The following is an 11,552-nucleotide window of genomic DNA, read 5'->3' as shown; positions in this document are numbered from 1 at the left end:
TTCTCACCCTAATCCTTAGAACTACTCTCATTAAAAGTGATCTTCACATCTCGGGAAACATATAGGCAAAAAAAAGAAAGGAAAATCTTGAAGTTTTACAAGCTTACAATTCTCACAAGTTAAGGTTAGTGCATAATTTCTCCTTTTTCTTTAGGTAAAAATTGAAATGAGTTGATATGATGAGGAATTTGATTGAAAATGATGAGAAATTGAGAACCCCCAATTCAGCAGCCATGGGAAATTTGGGGATTTGATTTATTTTTATATGAAAATGGTGATTAGTAATGTTAATTAAGGTAATTGCATGAATTAGGATAAAATTATATGTGGGTATTTGAGGTTTGATTATGAATTAGGGTTTGTAACCATGAATTGAGGATTTTATCTTAGGCTTGAAACTGTTCAATTGGCAGCCTTGATAAGCATGGTTATTGATTAATTTATGCATATAATTGGTGATTAATAATGTTGATTAAGGTGACTAAGAGTATAAGAATTTAATTGCATGTATATTGTTGACTTTGACACTTTAAATTAGGGCTTTGAACAAATTATGAGTGACTAGTGAAACGGTCCAAATTTGGAAGCCTTGAGGAACTTAGGAGATGGATAATTTCATGAATTAAATGATGATGAATGGTGTTCATGGATATAGGGAAGTGAATTAGATGTTGATAGTTGAAGTGACATGTGTTAGCAATTGTTTCATGTGCATATTGTTGTTGAATTTGACCATTTGAAGTAGGGTTTTGAACTGACTATTAAAGACTTGTGTAAACTACTAGAAATTGATTGTATTGAGATGCTTGATGATAATAGAAGTTCCATGAATGCTATTTGAAGTAAAGGAGTTGGAGGAGAAATGAAATTGGAAGTGTTCATTATTTGGAGCAGCAGCTCCTCCTCTTCTTTATGTCCAGCAGGTTCTACTTCCTCCATTTTCTCAACCTCCTCTTCTGTATTCTTTAGTGACTCTCCCATTTTTACTTTCCCTTTTCTCTTTTCTTTCTCTTCGTCCCCGTAACACCTCCCACTTCGAGTTATGAACTCGACCTCTTGCTCAAGTGAGGAGGATTTTGTGGCAGCGACGGGCTGAAGATTAACCTGGGGAGTAGTACTGCTGGTGGGTCCAGCATAAGTCATCCTGAAATGCTCATGGGGAGTGAAGCATGGTTTTGGAGGTGCCGGGGGTGTAGCAAGATTAGGAGTTGATGTGCTGCTTAGCGCTCCTTGAGTGAACACTTGGAAATTATAGTTCCAAGGGATAGCGTGAGTATTGGTGACAGGGAGCTGAGGCGGAGTTCGGATAACCGTTACTGGTGGCGAGGCTGCTGGGGGTGAGAAAGTAATCCTGGGTTTAGAGGTAGAAGCATTCTGGCTGTATCTAGTTGTGTTCACTCCCCCTTCCATCTTCGACCTTGTCCGGCATCTCAGAACTTTGAGGGATAACAAGTTCTGAACCTCTTGCTTGAATTCCTCACAGTCCTGCAGCTCATGATCAGCTGCCCCCCCATGGTAAGGACATCCCGTATCCTCTACTGATTTTGATGCCTGAGGGCAAAGGTAGCCTTCCTTCATTGCCACGGCAAAAATATCCTCAAAGTGAGGAATCAGCTCGTCTACCTCCGGTGTCGACCTCTCTCCGTCAGACTCTATCATATTTACACCATTGCCCGCATTATGGTTGGGCAATGGGTTTGAGGTAACATTAGGGAGGGAACCATTTCCCTCAATTTTCAGCCATCCGTTCCGGATTAAAGCGTGCACTCTCCCCCTGAGTGCTCCGCAATTGTCAGTTGAATGCCCTTGTGCCCCTCCATGATACTCACAACGGGCAGTGGCATCATACCACCTGGGATATGGAGGCTGAATTGGGTCTAGGGGAACTAGTACAATCTGGTTTATACTGACAAGGTATCGTATATTTCACTAAGCGGTAGGGGAAGAGGTGGATCAGGGTTTCTCGGGGGTCTTGGGTTGTTTTGTGGTGGTCTCGGTTGAGCAGGAGGAGGAGGTGGTCTAGGTTGGTAATTTGTAAGTGGGGGATACTGTGGGCGCGAGTGTGAATAATTCGGGAAAGGAGGCGGAATGTTTGCGATGGTTTGGCCATGAGGAGAAGGATATGGCCGGTAGTTATTTTGGGGAAGTGGGGAGTAATTATTCTGCCGGGTGATGGAATGCACATCACCCTCCTTTTTCTTGCCAAAATTGGTAGCCTTCTTTGCAGGGTTCTCAGCCAACTCCTGCAGTCGTCCCATTCTTAAATTGGCCTCTATTCTTTCACCGGCCTGGATCATGTCGGAGAAGCTGTTGGAAGTGTTTCCAATCATCAAGTTGAAGTATGGAGCTTTCAAAGTCTTGATGAACAGAGAGCATAGCTCATTGTCGGTCACCGGGGGGTGTACTTCTGCCGCCTTTTCTCTCCATCTCTGGGCATACTCCTTGAAGCTTTCCCTGTCTTTTTGCACCAGGTTCTGGAGGTCCCTCCTTGTAGGCGCCACATCACAGTTAAATTTGTACTGTCTTAAGAAGGCATCAGCTAAATCCTTCCAGGAGCGCAGTTTGCTTCTGTCCAACTGAATGCACCACCTCAGGGCTGCCCTAGAGAGGCTCTCATGAAAGAAGTGGACTAGCAGTCTGTCATCATCTGTCAGAGCGGACATCTTGGCGATATAGGTGGCCAAGTGAATGCGAGGGTCTGAATTCCCAGTGTACTTGTCGAAATCAGGGACCTTGAACTTGGGCAGCACCACCACATCAGGAACCAATCTAAGCGATGCCACATCGACTGAACCATACATATTCAGTCCTTCGATTGCTCTCAATCTCTCTTCTAGAGCAAATAGTTTCTCATTTTCTCTCGTCTTATTTTCTCCTCCCATTGCATGAAATGCTCCCCCAGTTGGGAGGTGAGGGGTGGAGTGAACTGGAGGGATTAGAATTGAAGGGTATGGGTCGGTGTTTGAAACGGTTGGGTAATGAGAGTAAGGTAGATCATTATTCATGGTAGGTGGATTGACAGTGATTGTCGGGTCCGGAATAGGCGACTGAAAGGTAAAAGAAGTTGAAGCTTGGTGAGGATCCATTGTTGTAGGAGGTGGAGGAGGTAGTGGTAAGTTAGGTTCAAGGTGTTTATTCTGGGACATTTCCCTCATTAGTTTCATAAGTTCTGAGACCTGATCCTTCAATTTGGAAACCTGCCCTTGTAGGTTCTGTACTTGTTCCTGATCTTCCATTATCTTCTTTGTTCGAGATCTTGTAAAGTACACTCGCTTAGGTTGAACCGTGTGCTTGGTCAGACTTGCCTTGTTTGAAGCAATGTTGATTTTCTATAAGGAGTCAAAAAAAGGTTTTAACAAATTTAGAATTTCGTAAAAAAAACTAAAAGTCCTGGTCCGGGCGAAGGATACAGTGGCATTTGGGAGCCAGAATGAAATCTGCGAAAGGATGGTTGCATCAACTTTATCATGGCATCATTCGATAGTCTGACTGTGAATGACTAGATTGAATGCGCATTTATGATACCTGTCCATATAGCTCATTCAATTTTCACATAACCCTAGCGAGGGAGTTCCTACGGGGGTCATATTATTCATTCACAAATTTGCTAAAGAATGGTCCAAAAATAACTGAATAATTTGTACACCATATTCTTTACATCGGCCTAGGCTCTGGGAGGTTCTTTATAATGAGATGACATTTTCTGAGATACTCATATAACCTTTCTTCTTGTTTGGCAGGGTCGAATGCTTTCAGAGCATACTCGGATTCAGGTAATAGTTCTTGTTTTCCCTGTGCTATAGTTCTCTCCAGCTGGTCAATATTCTCTTTCAGCTCTTGATAAAGAGCAGCTTGTCTTTCTTTCTCCTTCCTTTCCTTAGCACATTCTTTCAAGATATCGTTGATGAGTAGTGCCTGTTCTTTCAATTCGAGCTTCTTCTTTTTGTTTTCTTGTTTATACTCCTCAACGAGTATTTCTTGGTATTTTATTTTTTCCTGAAGCTTACTATTTTGTATTTCTATTTCTTTTACCACAGCTTAGAGAGAGTCTTTTTCCTCTTCCCATTGTTCCTCTTGCTCTTCGAACCCTATCTTTTCGGCCCTCGCCTCTTCCCTGAGTCTTCTCACCTTTCTTTTAAGGTTCTGCTGTTGGTTCTCCAACTGTTTCATTTGTTCTTGCAATTGCGAGTTCTCGGTATTTGCCTTTTGTAGTGAGTTAGCCAGACGATTAGCAGCTTCTTCTAATAGGACGTTTCGGCGAGGGTCACTATCTTCGAATTCTGCAGTTGAGTGTTCTCGGTCTCCATTCAAGATAATCGCGTGTGGCACTTGGACCTTTAGGCGACCTTTCCATCAGAGAGATGTTTTCCCAAGATCTGCGAGCCATTTTCAACCCTTCCTCTTCCTTGAGCTCATGGTAGAAATGACCTTAGTGGTATTCTTCAATGTTGATTCTGGACTGTGTTGAGCCAAACTGCCTCATTACCAATGCCGGAGTGTAACTTGTGTATCCGGTCACTCTGATCAGGGATACCGACTGATTACCTCCCGTGCTGATCAAAACGGATTGGCCTGACACCCACAGTTTCTTCCAACAGTAATCATGGCTATTGAAACTCAAAATCCGTTCCCGCCATCGCTGCTCATTCTTCTGACCGACACAACCGGTCATCTTCTCGATGGGAGGCTGGTCAAGGTACCAAGTCAATCCTTTTGTCTCCACAGGACATACGTGACTGATAATCCAGAGGTACAACAATTGAGAACAACACTTAATGGACCCTTTGCCCTGTTGTCTGCAGTAGGTAAGGGTTAATAAGGTCTCCGCAAGAATCGCCGGTATCGGATTGACCTCCTGCTTTTCTACCGCCCAGAATACTTCCACCGTGCTGCGGGTTATAATTCCCGATGGTCCCGGGAACAAAATCAGGCCATAGATTCCCAAGGCGAGTGTCACTGAAGCTCGATCCCACTGTTTCTCTTGGATGTATTGATCTAACCATTTCTTGAGATGTGTCCAATACCAACCATGCGTGTTTCCTTTGACAGTTTCTTTTGACTTTACTTCTTCTGGGGAAATACCAATCATATGTGTCAATCGTTTCCAAGCCTGCCTATGCTCGAGATGAAGGTAGATCTGATTTTGAGTCAGGGAAGGAATCTCTAGTAATGTCTGATATTCTTCCATAGTGGGAACTGTATCAATATCATTGAAAGAGAATACTCTGTACTTAGGACTCCAAACCGACAGCATGGCCTTTAATGCCGGGATTTGGACATTGACTCGCATTAGGGTTGCAATCCTCCCGTACTTCTTCTCAAATCGTGCCTTGACCTGATCGGGAAGCGACCACCAACCGTTAGATAGACGCTCGAGGCTGTTCATTCTGACCTCAATTTTATTCAGATCCAATGAAGGTAGCAAGCTAGCATGTGCCTTGGAAACATCATTTTGCGGTGGTATTGGAGTATGAGCTGATTTGGACCAAAGTTTAGCATTCTGAACTTCTTCTGCCGACTGACTCGAGGATGCCATGATAAAAATGATGCCTATCCTTTTTATAGACTTTTGGTTTGGTCATGCTTGCGGAAAAACTCGTTAGCAGGATAAATTCAGGTAATCTTGTATTATATTGTTGGCAGAGTGGTACCTACACATTTATCAAAGTAGGAAAATGTGTAGGTTTTCTTAACAATATGATTCAAGATTACCTTTAAAAATAAGAACAAAATAAAATAAACAGAATAGGGTAAGAGTAAGTATGCCCCCTTTTGTCCTAAGATAGGGAGACTCCTGATACCGGATGAGCGCTACCTAATTGGATAGTTCCATCTTATAAGGTAGCTTACTACCTCTTTCAGCTATAGTGATAGTTTAGCTCAGGATCTAGTTTTCTAAGAGCCACAGGTTCCCAAATAGCCCTTACTGTAAACAGTAGAGCCTCATTCTATCCCCATGATATTGTCGGGAAAATTCCACGGATATCACAGTGAATAGAACGAGTTTCAATTTGAGCATAAGCCTTCACGGATACTAACGGGGTAGAACCCACGGGTACCGCTACATGACCCCCTCCTACTTTCCTAAAAGGGTAAGAAAGCCCGGGTATAGGGCTGAAGTGTGTGAGGACATCGCGTGAGTGTTCAGTGTGTGAAGGGACATCTTTACCTCTTCCCAATTCAGGGGGATTTTATTTTCTTTTATTTTCTTTTTTTTCCCTTTTTTTTCAAACGAAGAGTACTGCAAGGAGTAAAACAAGCAAAACAAGCAGAACAGTTAGTAGGAATAAACAAAAATTAACACATAAAATATTACCGGGTGAGCCCACCTAACTATAATTTGATTGAGAAATTAGATCTACTTTTGGACCTCTGGACCGGGGTCAAGTCAAAACGATCCCCAGTGGAGTCGCCAAGCTGTCGCAAGGGATTTTGCGGTCGCCTGAACGAACCCTCACCGAAGTGGAAAAGAATGAGGAGTCGCCACCTTAGTTTTGAGGGAAACTAAAGAAAACCATTTGTGAAGACAAATTGAAATAAAACCACTTCAAAACAGAGATTCTAAGTTCGGGGTCCGTAAACGGGTGGGGAAGGTGTTAGGCACCCCACCTCGTCCCTTAATAAGGGTAAGTAGATTTAACTTCGCATTTTTATAAATTAGTTAGGAGGGCTTGAATGGAAATGTTAATCCTTTTAACAAAAAGGAATATTTAATTTTTCACTAAGTTTGGATTACCCAGATACATAAGTAAATGAGATAACCTTAGTGAGTTACTGTTGTATATTAGTTTTGTTTGAAGGGCTATTTTATTAGAATCCAATTTTTGAAATTGGATGAGAACTCTCCTCCGATTTCTTTTGAATATTTATTTAAATTTTAGATTGAGAACCGGATAAGAACTCTCCTCCGATCTCTTTTAATATTTATTAAAATTTTTAAGCTTGAGAAACGGATAAGAACTCTCCTCCGATCTCTTTTAATGTTTATTCAAATTTTTAAGCTTGAGAACCGGATAAGAATTCTCCTCCGATCTCTTTTAAAATATTTGTTAAAATTTTAGATTGAGAATCGGATAAGAACTCTCCTCTGACCTCTTTTAATTAAACGGTAGTCGGATGAGGATTTTTCCAATCTCTCTAAATTTTACTTATCGAGAGGGCCTAAGGCTAAGGGTTCTGATGTTCAAAGATGTCAGGGGGTCTGCGCAAGACCTCTTTAACTTATTGGTACCTTAGGACTGGGCAGGGGATGCAAAACCGAATCCTCCGACCTTCCAATATGGTCGCCTTACCAGCATTTTTGGTAACCGATCTATTCCATTTAGTTATCCGGGGTTTGGTTTTACTCTTGTCTTATGACATCTTGCCCTATGACCTATTGAGTTATTCAAGTGACTCAGCTTTACCATTTTCCAGGCTTATTATTCAGACCTTTCATTTTTCAAAAGGACTCTTAAGTTGCCGTTACCTACATCTCATCCCACTGCTTATGTATCGCTTGGAACTAGATGACTTACGCTCAGAAATAATAAAGATTAACAAAGGTATCGACACGAAAATAAACTATAGCACAACCTTTTTCTGTATCTTTCCGGCGTGATATGAAAATAACATACATAAAGAAAGAAGAATGGAAATGCGTAAAACAAGAACTAAACTTAATAAAATGGCAACATGAATACTGACTTGTAAGGAGTCGATTCTAGTGAACTAACCGAGAATCACAAAACGCAATAAGATTGCAAATTGATAACCGGTAGAATAAGGTTCGCCTTGGAACAAAGAGTGCTTCACTAAATGCAATCGAGTCATAATTATACCCGAGTTTAAAAGAGATCAAACATGGACGATGGAAGTGAATATAAAGATAACAAGGAACTGCAAAATGTGAACGCTGCGGGATGATGAACGAGCTGAAAATGGAAAGTTTCAGTGTTCAAAATCTTTTTAAGAAAATACTTCAGAAAACTAGTTTCGAAAATTCTTCTTATGAAAGTTGAGTAACGATCTGAATTAAATTTCAGAGTTCTTCCGCTATAGTAACTTTCTTCTTTTTTTCGTCCCTTTTGAACAGTTTCATGCAGGTATTTATAGGAACCGGGTGCTCCCCATGAAGGGTCAGGATCTATTTTGAGGGAGATGGAGGGTCAGGATTTCGAAGGACATGATCTGAGGCTCAGGAATTAAAGAGGATCAGAACGGACGGCTGAGATCCCCTTCAGAATATTTGTCATTTTCTTCTTCTAATCTGACGGTCCCAAATTCTCTTGTCCGGGGCGATCCGAGGGCTGGGAGTGAAAGGCGCTGATCTTGTCGTTTTCTTCTTCGATCCGAGGGCTCCGAGCTCATCCTTACAAGTAAGATCAACGGTGGAGATTAGGATGTACAGCGCTGTCCTGACGTACGCATGTCAGAAATGCGGGCGATTCTGGGGCGTGCGGTTGAGATTTTACCTGCAACGCTTTAACTACCTCGGCTCTGATTATGGTGACGGCGGTAGGCGCCTTATTCTTTTTGTTTTCTGCTCTCTCTTCCTTTCCGATCTTCTTAACATGATCCTTCTCCGATCTTTCATACTGGTCTCCCCTCTTTCGATCTCTATTATTCCAATATTTCCCTTAACCAGGCCCAGTCCGGTCAAAGCATTAATTCCCCTCGATTCCCGAAGCGTCCGCTTCGTTTTCTGCTTAGCAATAAATGCCCGATTTTCCCCTATATATACCCCTGACAGAAGAGACTTTCTTCATTCGATTTTCCTCTCTTCCTTCTTACTTTCCAGTTTTAGCTACTCCGGCAGAAGTTTCGGCCATGATTGTGGCTGTTGATCCCTTTCCGATGGACCTCTTTATTCCCCGACTGAAAATTTATGACCCCGGTGCTCGAATAATCGTGATAACCTTGTCTGATGATGGTGAGAGAACTGGACCAATTAACCGATCTAGATCGCGGACCTTGATCGTGTCGATCTCGAGTCATTCGACCGGTATAATCGGCGAACCGATTTTGGCCGAGAAGACTACTAATGTTCCGCCGACCATTGGCGGTTGCTCTTCCAAGTTTATTAAGCTTCTCACCACATTGGGAGTTCCGACAGTGGCTTTCCTCCACATTGGGTGTTCCGACAGCGGCTCGGTTCCGGTCGATGACATCCTTTGGATCAGTTACAATGTTGACTTTGACATAGGTCCTTTAGATGGGATGTTCCACTGGTCTCTGAGATCGCCCAAATGATGTATTTTATTTTCAATGTAATCTGATCTCTAGAGATCACAGAAATGATGTGGTCCAATTTTAATGCAATCCGATCTCTAGAGATCACCGAAATGATGTAGTCCAATTTTAATGCAATCCGATCTCTAGAGATCACCGAAATGATGTAGTCCAATTTTAATGCAATCCGATCTCTAGAGATCGTCTAAATGATGTAATCCGATCTTTTGGAAATAAAGATTTTATTTTGTCAATTATCATCTTATTATTATTGCATTAATTATTTTCCGATCTCTGAAGTATTTACCCGATCTGACCTTTAATTTAAATGACCCTAAACGATCCGCAATTCAAAAGATTTATCTTAATCTGCCGATCTCTAGTTAGCCGATCTCTTTATGGAATTTCCGGAATATTCATGAGATGTGTCAGAAACAGCTGGCAGATCTCGCTGACCGATGCACCGCCTGGGATGCCGTGAGCATTAAATGCTCGGACGAGTATAAATAGGGGTGGGGGTTAGCCATTTGCTCTCTTGTGTCATTTTCAGTTTCTCGCGAACAACTTCAAAATTCTCTCGTTTTCTCAAGCTCTTCCGACTCCGATCAAGCTCCGGTAAGGGTTTAGATCCTTCTTTTAGTTTAAATTCTTTATTTCCTTTGAAAATGAGCGGCGCCGAAGGTCAGAGAGTGGCGAGTCCTCCTTCCATCCAGTTCTCGTGATCATCTGATGAAGTAGAGGTGGTCAGGCCAATGGCGCGACCTGAACCTCCTAGAGTCTCCGTTCCAGCTCGGGAACAAGTGACGTCATCAAGGCATGCGCCTTCTTCAGGGAGAGAGAATCTTCCCATGGACGAGCTGCCATCGGTCCTTCAAGAAACCAATCTGCAGTCATTCAGCAAGGAGTACAACATTGAGCTCGATTCATATGAACTTATCCGGTGTTACGGCGATCTCCGGGCCGATCATTTCTTCGAAGAGAACGACATGATTATGGTATACGAAGAACAGTTGAAAGCCGGGCTGCGGTTCCCTCTTGACAACTTCTTTAAGGAAGTCTTAAAATTTTTCCAAGTGTGCATAGCTCAAGTTCACCCGAACCCGTGGCGGATCTTAGTAGCCCTCCGAGGCCTCTGCCGAGCTAAGGGATTCCACCCTACACCTAAAGTATTCGCCAAATTGCATAGGTTAGCTCGTTGAAAGGATGACGAGTACTGGTTTTTCCAGGTGAAGCCACATTGCGGGCTCTTCATCGATCTGCCCTCCTCCCTGAAAACTAAAAGAACCGCTTCTTCATTCTAAGGAGCAAAATTGCGAACGGCTTTGAGGGTTTCCCTCGTAGCTGGCTACACCAAGGCCCCTTAATTCTGAAGCGTCTCGTGTTGAATAGGGAAGAGGGCGCAATGGTGATGGAGTTGAAGGAGTAGGCGTCCAGAGAGAAGTTCTCTTGCTTGGATGCAGTGATGGCCGAACTGCACCATTGGACTATGGAATTGATCACCGGCAAAGATCGCGGGCTTCAGCTCTCTGACCTCGGCATCGGTATTTTCTACATCTCAAATCTCAGGACCTTAGCGATCTCACTGACCTCTTCTTTGTGCAGGTATGGCAAGCGGCAAAGCCTCCAAGGAGAGCCGGAAGCGAAAGAGGGAGATCTCCCGGAAGGTACGGGAGATGAAACGAGTTGAGGAAATGCAGACACCCAGGCTTGAGCCCGGGGAAATACAAGAAGGCTCGTCTCAACCTTTAAGACCGGTGATCATGAAAGTGGTCCAATCCCCTCCTCGCCGAGAAGAGCCGCCTCCACCTCCTCCAGTTGCTCCGAACGCAGAAGAGGGTCCTTCTCAACCTAACGTGAGAACTATCTCCCGCGGTGCCCAAGTCTTAGTCCACTCACTGGAGAAGAATCGTACGGTTCGTGAAAACCCTGGTTTCGCCAAGGTCTTGGCGTCCTCTATCTGTCTTCAAGAAGATCGGGATAGGCTGTCTCCGGATAACCTTGATGATATCCTGACCCGATGCATGAGCCTGAACGTGGAGTGCCCGTGAACCAAAGACATCATACGAGAAGGCGACGCTCGGGTAGAGAGGTCGAGAGGGTGGGTCATGAGGCAGCTTCCCTCCGATCTCAACTTTCATCCGCTCAGGGCTACATATCTCAAATTGAGGGGCGAATGAAGTTCTATGAGGACAAGCTGGCCGAGCAAGCTCACGCTTTTGAAGAAGTGCAAGCACTCCGGGCTGATGAAGCTGCTCAACTCGCTCACCTTGCTGAGGAGCTCAAGGTGAAAGAAGAAGAGATAGTGACTGGAGTGGCCGGCGCTTAAGTGAATGCTCACAGAG

This window comes from Hevea brasiliensis, chromosome 12 (genome assembly GCF_030052815.1).
Source record: "Hevea brasiliensis isolate MT/VB/25A 57/8 chromosome 12, ASM3005281v1, whole genome shotgun sequence".
Classification (NCBI taxonomy): Eukaryota; Viridiplantae; Streptophyta; class Magnoliopsida; order Malpighiales; family Euphorbiaceae; genus Hevea; species Hevea brasiliensis.
The sequence above is the reverse complement of the archived record's forward strand: the minus strand, read 5'-3'. Positions refer to the sequence as shown.